This window comes from Glycine soja, unplaced genomic scaffold (genome assembly GCF_004193775.1).
Source record: "Glycine soja cultivar W05 unplaced genomic scaffold, ASM419377v2 tig00000186_1_pilon_1_52624, whole genome shotgun sequence".
NCBI lineage: Eukaryota > Viridiplantae > Streptophyta > Magnoliopsida > Fabales > Fabaceae > Glycine > Glycine soja.
The window spans coordinates 32,859-44,998 of record NW_021143579.1 but is presented as its reverse complement, the minus strand read 5'-3'; the positions used below and the strand labels follow the sequence as shown (position 1 = coordinate 44,998).

At 40.4% G+C, this 12,140-nt stretch overlaps 1 non-coding gene across 1 annotated transcript; it reads left to right on the top strand.

Annotated features, from left to right (window-relative positions):
• Positions 1–11,677: 11,677 nt before the first annotated feature.
• LOC114404127 lies at positions 11,678–11,784 on the top strand. The gene has a single exon (XR_003664824.1). It is a non-coding gene; the product is annotated as a small nucleolar RNA R71 (small nucleolar RNA).
• Positions 11,785–12,140: the final 356 nt, after the last annotated feature.

Sequence of the window (12,140 nt, the reverse complement as noted above, 5' to 3'; positions counted from 1 at the left end):
CTTGTAATGAGCTTCAAAACAAAGAAAGGGGAACATAGGCTCAAAGGGGCTATCAAAGGAATTAATTCAAGGTAAGTCCATTTGGCTAGAAGCTTATAAGAACAAAATTGCCTAAATCATTTCCAAATATGCATGTGAATTAGGAAGCATCAACAAGAATCAAGCCAAGGCTATTGTGCAAGCAATCAATGGGGCAAAACACACCAAAAGATTATGATGATGGATGGCTCAAATTCTCACAAAGGTAAACTTATCACTTTCAAATTGAGCTTTCAAAACTATCATGACATGTAGAGGAAAAACAAGGATTTCAAATCACAAAATGTCAAGAGACTTTTATTTTCAGAACAATTACCCATTTCTTGAACATATCCTATAATTCAAAGAAAAATATGCAAAGTTGTACATGCAAACAAAATTGACCTAAAATATTAAACTAGAAACCCAACAAAACTAACAAATTTAACACAACTAACAAAATTAACAAAACTAACAAAACTAGCAAAACCAAAAAACAAAGAACACTCCCCCCCATACTTAAACAACACATTGCCCTCAATGTAGCACAATTAAAAGATTAAAAGCAATTAAACCATCAAATAGAATCGGACAAATGTAATAAAAGTAAAGAAGGAGATAGGCAAAGAAAAACTCCCTAAGTCATGGTGGAAAAGAAGTAAGCTAAAGTAAGGAGATCTTTTGAGCAAGGACAACCCCCAATGTGTAATTGGATGCATCGCACATTAGCTCAAATGGGGTTTTCCAATCAGGTGCCTGAATGATGGGGGTGGTAGTCAGTGCTCTTTTGAGGCAATGAAAGGCCTCTTTGCATTTATCATTAAAGTCAAACTCCACCTCTTTTTGCAACAAGTTGGACAGTGGAAGGGCTACTTTGCTAAAATCTCTTATAAAGTGCCTGTAGAATCCTGCATGACCAAGAAAAGATCGCACCTCTTGCACGCAAGAGGGGTAAGGAAATTGTGAAATAACAGAAATTTTTGCAGGATCTACTTCAATGCCCTTATTGGAAATAATGTGGCCTAAAACTATACCTTGCTCAACCATAAAATGACATTTTTCAAAATTTATAACAAGGTTAGTTTCTGTGCATCTATTCAAAACCTTTTCCAGACTATCCAAACAAACATCAAAAGAGGATCCATATACAGTGAAATCATCCATAAACACCTCTATAAAATTTTCTAAAAAATCACTAAAAATACTAATCATGCACCGCTGGAAGGTACCAGCAGCATTGCACAGGCCAAAAGGCATCCTCCTATAGGCAAAAGTGCCGAAGGGGCAAGTGAATGTGGTCTTTTCCTGATCTTCATGAGCAATAATGATTTGCATATAACCAGAAAAAGCATCAAGGCAACAGTAGCGAGATTTACCTGCCAGGCATTCAAGCATCTGGTCAATGAGTGGCAGTGGAAAATGGTCCTTTTTGGTAACCTGGTTCAGCCTCCTATAGTCGATGCAGACTCTCCAACTGTTCTGCACCCGAGTAGGAATCAACTCCTCCTTCTCATTTTTTATGACAGTGAGGCCGGTTTTCTTCGGGACTACCTAGACGAGACTCACCCATCGGCTGTCGGAGATAGGATAAATGATTCCAGCTTGCAAAAGCTTGGTTACCTCTTTCTTCACTACATCAAGAATCGCTGGGTTGAGTCTTCTTTGTGGTTGTCTTACTAGTTTAGCCCCATCCTCTAAATTTATTCGATGCATACATGTGGATGGGCTAATACCAGGAATGTCCGCCAGGGTCCAGCCTATAGCCTTCTTATGCTTCTTGAGAACTGATAACAGCCTCTCCTCTTGCTCATCAACAAGGGAGGCAGATATAATTACTGGAAAACTTTTGCTATCATCCAAGTAAGCATATTTTAAATTTGATGGTAGAGGCTTCAATTCTGGTGTGGCCGGCTGGATAGTGGTATGAAGAGATGGTTTCTCAGCCTGTACCTCATAAAGAAAGTCAGAAGTATGTGTACTTCCTGAAACATGGTTAGTTCTATCTAACTTTATAAAATCAATCTCAAGAGGTAAAACATCACCAGACATGTAATCAATATCAATTTCAGATTCACTCTCAGCATCAAATTCAGTCATATGATCAAGTACAATTTCAGATTCAATGCATAAAGAGTGACAGGCATGCAGATTAGAATGAAGATCATTCATGTATTCATCAACGATATGGTCAATTATTTCAACATGAAATACAGAAAGATCTTCGAATGGGTGTTTCATAGCATCAAGAATATTAAAATGAACAGTTATATCACCAAACTCCATAGATAATGTGCCTGCATATACATCTGTCTTAGTTCTAGCAATTTTCATAAAAGGTCTGCCTAGAATGATGGGAACTGATCCTTTAGAAAATCCCTCCTCCATATTCAAAATATAAAAATCAATAGGGAAAATCAGTTCACCAACTCTAACTAGGACATCCTCTATGAAACCAGCAAGATAGGCAACACTTCTATTAGCTAAATGAATTACCACATCAGTTGACTGCAAGGGACAAAGAGATAGAGAATTAAAAATAGACAGAGGCATCACACTAACAGAAGCTCCTAAATCTAGCATGGCATGGTCAAACTTATTGTTCCCTATAATACAAGGTATGCTGAATGTACCTGGATCTTTACATTTTTCAGGGATTTGGGGAACAGATTTACCAATCAATGCGGAGACATTTCTGCCTATACTAATTCTTTCACTTCCTTTAAGCTTCCGCTTATTAGTGCACAGCTCCTTCAAGAATTTAGCATATCTTGGAATTTGTTTTTTTGCATCCAGCAGAGATATGTTTACCTCTACTTTTCTAAATGTTTCCAAGATCTCCTTCTCTGCCTATTCCATTTTTTTGTTGGAAATTTCTCTTGGAGGGAATGGAAGAGGGATATGTTGCTTCTCTTTAGATTCACCTGCATAGAAATTGTTAGGTAACTTACTCTTTAAATTTTTGTCATCATCTTTTTCTGGAGTAGAGTGAAGTTGGGCATGTTCATTTGCGAATGAGGAAGATGCTACTAGTTGAGGTCCTTGACACTGCTTTCCCGACCTCAATGTAATGGCACTCACATTTTTGGGATTCTGGACAAATTGAGAAGGTAATCTGTGGCATCCCTAAATAATGACTGGTTTAATAGTAATAAAATAAATAGCATAAACCAGGGGAATTTTTTTTTGCTTTTTCTTTTTCTCTCTTTTTTTCACACTGTTATTCATTTCACGGTAATTAAATTCAGAAGGAAAATTATCACTACAGAGTCTTGAATGACCAGTTCACAACTCTATTCGGATTCATTTCTTTCTTATCACTCACAACCTCCAAACTATTTTTCTCTTTCAAAAATATACCAGCCATCATTTTAGGTCGTCACGTAAAAGAAATAATAAGATGTGGTCGGTAAATTCTTTTCAAATAACAAGATTAAATATAATTATATGTATCATCTAAAACTGTCCAAAATATGGGAGTTTGCAAAATAACATAGTGGCATCCAGAGCAAAGGTAACAACTGTGGTGGCTTCAGCCACAATATATACAATCATCAAAATCTCTATACAATAGGTCTACCCACCCAAAAATCAAAAGAGTAAACCTAGCAGTCTGAACTAAATACACCCACCCACAAAAAGTATGTACGCCTAGTCTAAGGAGCCGTCTGCTACGATGAAGAGTCGTCACTATTCGTTGTCCCTCCAGGGCCACTCTCCTGTGTAGAGTCTGCCTCAGATGCTGACATGATATCCTCTGGAGAATCAACATCAGGGAGTGGGTCTTCATCATCCTCAGGTAAGTCAAGGGCGTCCATATCAGATTCAGGAGGTAACTCCTCTGGGTCTTCTTCAAGATCCTCTTCAGAGGATGACACCTCTATCACTTGAACCGGCTCAACTAGTCAATATGGAGTAGGTGTAGGTAGTATCCACTCCACAGGCTGCTGATGTGTGCGTGCGGGTTCCTCCGAATGTACTAATGAAGTAGCAGTGAGTCGAATTGTGTCACGGAATCGGCACCTCTCATTGCCTTTGAGGGTCTCCCAAACACCCTCTAGGCACTCCATCACCACGCGATCATGGATCAACTGCGCTGCAATCACGATCTACAAGAGATAAAAGAAAGGGGGTAGACTCTTTCACAAGAAATTTAACTACAGGTAACAATACAATGCGTCCCATAACGGCTACACATAGTCAGAATGTCCTTCTCAAGGGATTTCCTTGCTGGTAATCGATTACCAGTGCCCCAAAACGAATTACACAGCCTGTGCACATTGGAAACTAAAATTTACATTGTGTAATCGATTACACATACATGGTAATCGATTACCAGTGCCCTATCACCTGGTGTAATCGATTACACCCAACTGGTAATTGGTTACCAGTGCCCTGTCACTCTGTGTAATCGATTACACACCATTGGTAATCGATTACCAGAGGCCATTGAACGTCCTGTCTCCATTTTTAAGCCCTGTAATCGATTACCCACGAATGGTAATTGATTACCAGAGGCTAAATTCCAGATACCACCAAAGTTACATAGCTGGCCAGCCGCCACACAAGCCTCCTTGCTTTGTGGACTTTGTTCTTTTATTGGTTGACTGCCAGGAGCTCGCCTGTTTAGGTACATCACAGGTTCTCACTGACTGATTATTGTGGCGTCCCCAAAATAATGACTGGTTTAATAGTAATGATTTAATTAACAAAAACCATGGTAAATTTTTTTTTCTTCTTTTTCTTTTTCATTTCTTTCTCTTTTCACCATAACTAGGTTTAGAAGGAAAATCCTCACTATAGAGTCCTGAATGGCCAGTTCACAACTATTCGGAGTCATTTATTTCTTACCACTTGTGATCTCTAAACTATTTTTCTGTTTCAAAAGGAAGAGTATACCAGCCATTACTTTAGGTCGTCACGTGAAAATAAAAGAATAAAATACGGTCGATAAACTCTTTTACAAATAAAGTCGCTAATGCTTTCTTTTCAAATAACAAGATTGATCATAAATGCATTCATCATTTAAAGCTGTCCAAAATATGGGAGTTTTACAAAATACATAGTGTCATCCAGAGCAAAGGTGTCCACAGTGATGGCTTCAGCCACATGTATACAATCATCAAATTCCTATACAACAGGTCTACCCATACAAAAACAAAAGAGTAAACCTAACAGTCAGTCCTAGATACACTCACCCTCAAAAAGTATATAAAACTAGTCAATGGAACTGTCCACTATGATGAAGAGCCTCCACTGGTCGCCATCTCTCTCGGGCCACTATCCTCCGTAGAGTCTGCCTCAGATGCCGACATGACTTCCTCGGGAGAATCCACCTCAGGAAGTGGATCCTCATCGCCCTCTAGAAAGTCAAGAGCATCCACAGCTGGCTCAGGAGGTAGCTCCTCGGGATCCTCCTCAGGGTCTTCCTCGGATGACGTCACCTCGATCACTTGGACTGGCTCCACTAGACGGTATGGTGTAGGCGGGGGTAGTATCCACTCCACAGTGCGCTGAAGCTTGCGCACGGGTTCATCTGGATGCACCAAAGAAGTCGCCGTAAATCGAATAGTGCCCCGAAATCGGCACCTCATGTTGCCTTCGAGGGTCTCCCAGGCTCCCTCTAGGGACTCCATCTCTACTCGATCATGGATTAGCTGCGTCGCCATCACGATCTACAAGGAAGAAAAGAAAGGGGTAGACTCTTTCACAAGAATCTAACTATGCCGCAACACAATTTGTCTCATAGCCACTACATACAAGTAAAAGGGGTATCTTAAGGCTTTTCATCTCTGGTAATCGATTACACAGCCTTGGTAATCGATTACCAGAGGCCAAACTTGAATCACACAGCTTCAAAACATGAAAACCTGAAATAGGCACTGTGTAATCGATTACACATACCTGGTAATCGATTACCAGTGACCCATTCCTCTGTGTAATCGATTACACAGACTGGTAATCGATTACCAGAGGCCTCTACAACCTGCTGCCTTCAATTCTAAGCCTGGTAATCGATTACACCCCCTTGGTAATCGATTACCAGAAGCCCTCATGGCTTCCTGACCTCGTTTTCAAGCCTGGTAATCGATTACACCTCTTGGTAATCGATTACCAGAGACCATCTTAGCCTCCTGTCTTCATTTTTAAGCCTTGTAATCGATTACCCCCCCTTGGTAATCGATTACCAGAGGCCATAACCCACATATCAATCAAAGTTCATAGCTGGCCAGCCACCACAAGCCTCCTTGCTTTGTGGTCTTTGTTCCTTTTATCTGTTGACTGCCAGGAGCTCGCCTGTTTAGGTACATCACAGGTTCTCACTGACTGACTATGCCTGGGTTGGGTCGGGATTGGTCAAGCTTGGTTTTGGGCAATAGCACCCCACCTGACGTCCCCAAGGTCTCCTGACCCCCGCAACATATCTCCAGGTACCACTCTGTGGTCAACGAATAAAAGCAGGAAGTTTCACCCTTCTACACTTCCTCATCTCAAGCTTGAAGGATTATGGGGTACCCATCACATGTGGTACTAGGTGGCGGTCGGGCGATGGTGCACAACGAGTTTTCCACATCCACAAAGCGCGCATAAACCCACCATCCCCTGTTGCCCACCTCCAACTGGGCTCACGTACTCCCACGTAGCCCATATCCTCGTTTCTCTCAACACCAGGTCCCCATCAATCCTCCCAAGCTTCCCCAACATCCAAGTAATTCAACAATCAAACAACACAAATTATCACAGCCTAGAAAATAGGGCAAAGGCAGAAAACTCTGCCCAAAACACCAACCAAAATCACAGCTTTTCTCACTTAAAGACCCCAGTAACAATTCCTTTGTTCCAATTTGTTAACCGTTGGATCGACTCGAAAATGTTACTGGAAGTCTCTAGTACATAAGTCTACATTTTGACCGTTGGGATTTACTAGCAAACATCCAGAACTCATTCGGCACTACTCTTTCCCACAACCAGCAAAACATAGCATTTTTCTGCACAAAGCCAAAATTCTGCTGCACCTATTTGACAGCAAAATTCTGCATAAGTGCAGATTTCGAAAATCACACTTTCCCTCATCCAACCTTGCCCAAATCAAATCCTACAAGTCCCAAATCATGTATCAATAATGTCTAAACCAAAGTCAAGCCTCAAAACACAGCAACACAGAATCTAGGTGTCCAATACCCCTCAATTCAATGGGTTTTCTAGGTTTGAAAAGTGAAATTGAGAATGAGGTAAATTTGAAGCAAACTCTCACCTCACACAAGTCTATAACATCAATTTAAACTTGTTCAAACTGGATTTACGCCTAAAATCTCACCGAATCAAAATTTGACTCCTCAACACCCAAATTTACCCTAGAAATGGCTCTTTGTTCACTTTGGTCATTTGTTTTTCTCTCTAGTTCAGCCTAACCTTTCTCACATGTTCTAAATGGCATTTCAAGCTAGGATTAACTCATTTTAACCTCCATTTACCACAGAATCCAGATTTAATCTTCCAACTCTCAAAGCCTCACTCTTTTTTTCCACTCATAACACCACATTCTCACTTTCTAACCCTAGGTTAATTCTACCCTTCATCACTAACAGTTTTCCATAAGCAATTTCAGCACATGAACATCACAAGCATCATCATAAAAACCCTAAAACAGAATGGGTATGTTTAACTCATCCAAACATGGCAATTTTAACATGCTTTCCACAAATTCCTTCACAAATAATGATCATAAAGCAGAAACCTAGCAAGACTACCCATCATATCTCCCGAAACCCCATACCCACGAAAATCAAGGGAGAAAGAAGTCCACCCAAACCTGAAATTTCGAAGTCCCACACGTAGAGACGCGCTTCACGACTCCGAAAATGCCCTCCTTTCGCGATTTGGAGCAGAAATGGGCACTAAAGGTTGAAGCTTTGTTGGGCAACAATGGTGGATGGGAGAAAAGGAGAAGAAGGCTGCGTGAGAGAGAGAGCTTCTGAATTTTTTTCTCTTGGTTGAGTGAGGAGAGAGAACAGCTTTTGGTTTTTAAAAAAAAAGGGTTTTCTCTTTTCCTATTATTTTATTATAAACTATGCCACATGTCTCCATTGGAGTGGAGCAAAAAGGGCCCACTTTCCCTTTTGATTGTGACCCATACTCAGCCACAAAAGTGAGAAAAATCTGACCTGTGAAACGCTAAAATCCTGCCTCGGTTTGCATGCCGTTTCTCTGGTTCCAGTTCCTCGCGTTTCTCTGTGTCTGTCGGGGCCAGTTTTCGAAAGTAAGCAATATATATATCAAAACGCTCAGAATAAAACCCCGAGCGTGGTTCAGAGGTTGGTTTCATTAAATTTTAAGTCGCACGCAAAACGATGATTTTTAGACTAATTAATTAAGAATTAACCCATAACCTCCCAGTTATGGCTTTCTCTTCCTTAATTAGTCTAACCCGCGTATCTTGCCCCCGCTATTCCTACTTCTACCAAGAACATATATGCATATACACTGAATAATACTTATATATATATATATATATATATATATATATATATATATATATATATATATATATATAATCATTCAAAATACATCGTTTCCAAAAATTCCGGGTAGAAATTTTCAGGATGTCACAATTATGCCCGGGTTGGGTCGGGATTGGTCAAGCTTGGTTTTGGGCAATAGCACCCCACCTGACGTCCCCAAGGTCTCCTGACCCCCACGACATATCTCCAGGTACCACTCTGTGGTCAACAAACAAAAGTAGGAAGACTGACTCTTCCACGCTTTCTCACATCAAGCTTGTTGGATTATGGGGCACCCGTCATATGTGGTACTAGGTGGCGATCGGGCGATGGCGCAAATCAACTCTCCCACTTCCACAAATCAAACATGAACACACCATCCCCAGTTGCCCACCTTCAACTGAGCTCACGCACTCCTACGTAGCCCTTATCCTCGTTCCTCTCAGCACCGGGTCCCCATCAACCCCTCCAAGCTTCCACAATATCCAAGCAATTCAATTCCAAATATCATGAAACTACCCTAAACCAAGAAAATAGGGTAGAGGCAGAAAACTATGCCCAAAACACATTCAAATATCACAGCTTTCCTTACTCATATACCCCAGTAACATTCTCTTCGTTCCGATTCATTAACCATTGGATCAACTTGAAAATTTTACTGGAGGTTCCCAGTACATAAATCTACATTTTGACCATTGGGATCTACTAGAAAATGCCTGGAAATCGATATGTACTACTCTTCCCATGACTAGCAATGCACAAGCATTTTTCTGCACATTTAATCAAGTTGGCTGCACAATTTGACAGCATTTTGCTGCACAATTTGGCAGATTTCGAAATCCAACTTGCTCACATCCAATTTTTCTCAAATTGGATCCTATAAGTCCTAAATCATGTATAAATCATATTTAAACCAAAAGCAAGCTTCAGATCAAGGTAAATCAAAATCTAGGTATCCAAAACCCATCAATTTAGTGAATTCTCAAGGTTTGAGAAGTGAAAATGAGAATTTGGTAATTTTGGGGTAAAGTCTCATCTCAATCAAGTCTATAATATTGATTTAGACTTGCTCAAACTGGTTTTAAGGCGAAAACCCCAGCTTTTCAAAATTTGGTCTCTCAACACCCAATTTACCCTAGAAATGGCTCTTTTCTTTCACACTTGTCATTCCTTTTTCTCATTTGCTCTGCCCAAGCTTTCCTACAAGTCCTAATTGACATTCTAAACTAGGATCAACTCACTTTAGACTCCAATTTCCACTAACCCCAAATTTGGCTTTTCAAACCCTCAAAATCTCACACTTTTCCACTCACATCACTACCATTCTCACATTTAACCCTAAGTTAACTCTCCCCATCATCTCTACCAGTTTTCTACCAACAATTTCAGCATACAAATATCACAAAGCATCATCATAAAACCCTAAAACAGAATGGGAAGCTTTACTCACATCAAACATGTCAAGTTTAGCATGCTTTCAACAAATTCCTTCACAAATAACTACCATAAGGCATTAACCTAGTAGAACTACCCATCATAGATCCCAAAAACCCAACACCCACAAATTTCATGTGAGAAGAAGTCCACCCATACCTGAAATTCGAAGTCCCACAATGTAGAGGTGTGCTTCAAGACTCCGAAAATGGCTTCTCCTTGCGATTTGGAGTATAAATGTGGAGGAATTTTGGAGCTTCAAAGGGCAACAATGGTGGAGGAGAAAGGAAGAAGAAAAGCAATGTGGGAAGAGGGAGAAAAGCTTCTGAATTTTGCTGAATGAAGAGAGAGAATAGTTGGGCTTTTATAAAAAAAAAATTATTTCCCCTTTTTTTTCTCATAAAGCAATGCCACTTGTCCCATTTTAAGTGGAGCAAAAAGGGGCCCCCACCTTTTTCCCTTGATGTGACTTCATACTCAGCCACAAGGAGAGAAAAATTTGACCTTTTGGGTGCTGAATTCCTGCCTCGGTTTGCGTGCCGCTTCTCTGGTTCCAATTCCTCGCGTTTCTCTGCAATATATATCAAAACGCTCAAAATGAGACCCTGAGCGTGGTTCAGAGATTGGTTTTGTTAAATTTTAAGTTGCACACAAAACGATAATTTTTAGACTAATTAATTGTGAATTAATCTATAACTGTCCAGTTATGGATTACTCTTCGTTAATTAGTCTAACCCGCATATCCTTCCCCCAATGCACATACTTCTACTAAGAATATATATATATATATATATATATATATATATATATATATATATACACACACCGAATAATACATATATATATATATATATAATTATTTAAAATGTAACACTTACAAAATTCCGGGTAGAAATTCTAGGATGTCACATAATCTATCAGAATTTTGGGACTGTTGTTGATTTAACTGTGTAGCCAATTGTCCCATCTGATTAGTTAAGCTCTGAATGGAGGCTCTGGTCTCTTGTTGAAACTGCATGTTTTGCATAGTCATTTGCCTCACTAGTTCTTCAAGGGAAGGTTGTGGAGGGGCCTCAACTGTTTGCTGTTTCTGGGGCTGTTGCTATTGTTGTTGCTGGATTGGTGGAGGAACGTATGGTCTGCTTGGGCCAGCAGCATTTTGAAAATAAGGCTATTGTTGTTGTTGTTGTGAAGGATTCGACCATCTAAGGTTGGGATGATTCCTCCACCCGGGATTGTACCTGTTGCTGGAGAGGTCATAATTGTTTTGTTGTGGCTGATTTTGGTGTTGAGGTTGAGAAGGTCTGTTGTAGATGTTTGTAGCATAAGCTTCAGGCTGTTCAATTGCTTCATATTGTTGCACAAAAGGGCAAAGGTCTGTGTGGTGATCAGCAGAGGAGCATAAACTACAGAGTCTGGCGACAGGTGCAGATTTTTGATTCATGGCCAATTGGGTTACCAGGTTAACCAAGGCATCTAGTTTACCTTCAAGCTTCTTAGTCTCACCTGATGAAGATGAATTCGTGGCTACTTCATGCACTCCTCTAATGACAATAGCATCACTTCTGGCATTAAATTGCTGGGAGTTTGAAGTCATCTTCTCAATTAAATTTCTGGCTTCAGCAGGGGTCATGTCTCCAAGGGCTCCACCACTGGCAGCATCTATCATACTTCTCTCCATGTTACTGAGTCCTTCATAAAAATATTGGAGGAGAAGCTGCTCAGAAATTTGGTGGTGAAGGCAAATGGCACATAGTTTCTTAAATCTCTCCCAGTATTCATATAAGCTCTCTCCACTGAGTTGTCTAATGCCTGAAATATCCTTTCTGATGGCCATGGTCCTGGAAGCAGGGAAATTTTTTTCTAAAAATACTCTCTTGAGGTCATCACAACTCGTGATGGACCGTGGAGCAAGGTAATAAAGCCAGTCCTTTGCCACTTCCTCTAAAGAATGAGGAAAGGCCTTTAGAAATATGTGATCCTCCTGGACATCTGGGGGTTTCATGGTGGAGCAGACAATATGGAATTCTTTCAGATGTTTGTGCAGGTCTTCACCTGCAAGGCCATGAAACTTTGGAAGCAAATGGATTAGTCCAATTTTAAGAACATATGGGACATCCTCATCAGGGTATTGGATGCACAAGCTTTCGTAGGTGAAATCAGGTGCAGCCATTTCCCTTAGAGTCCTCT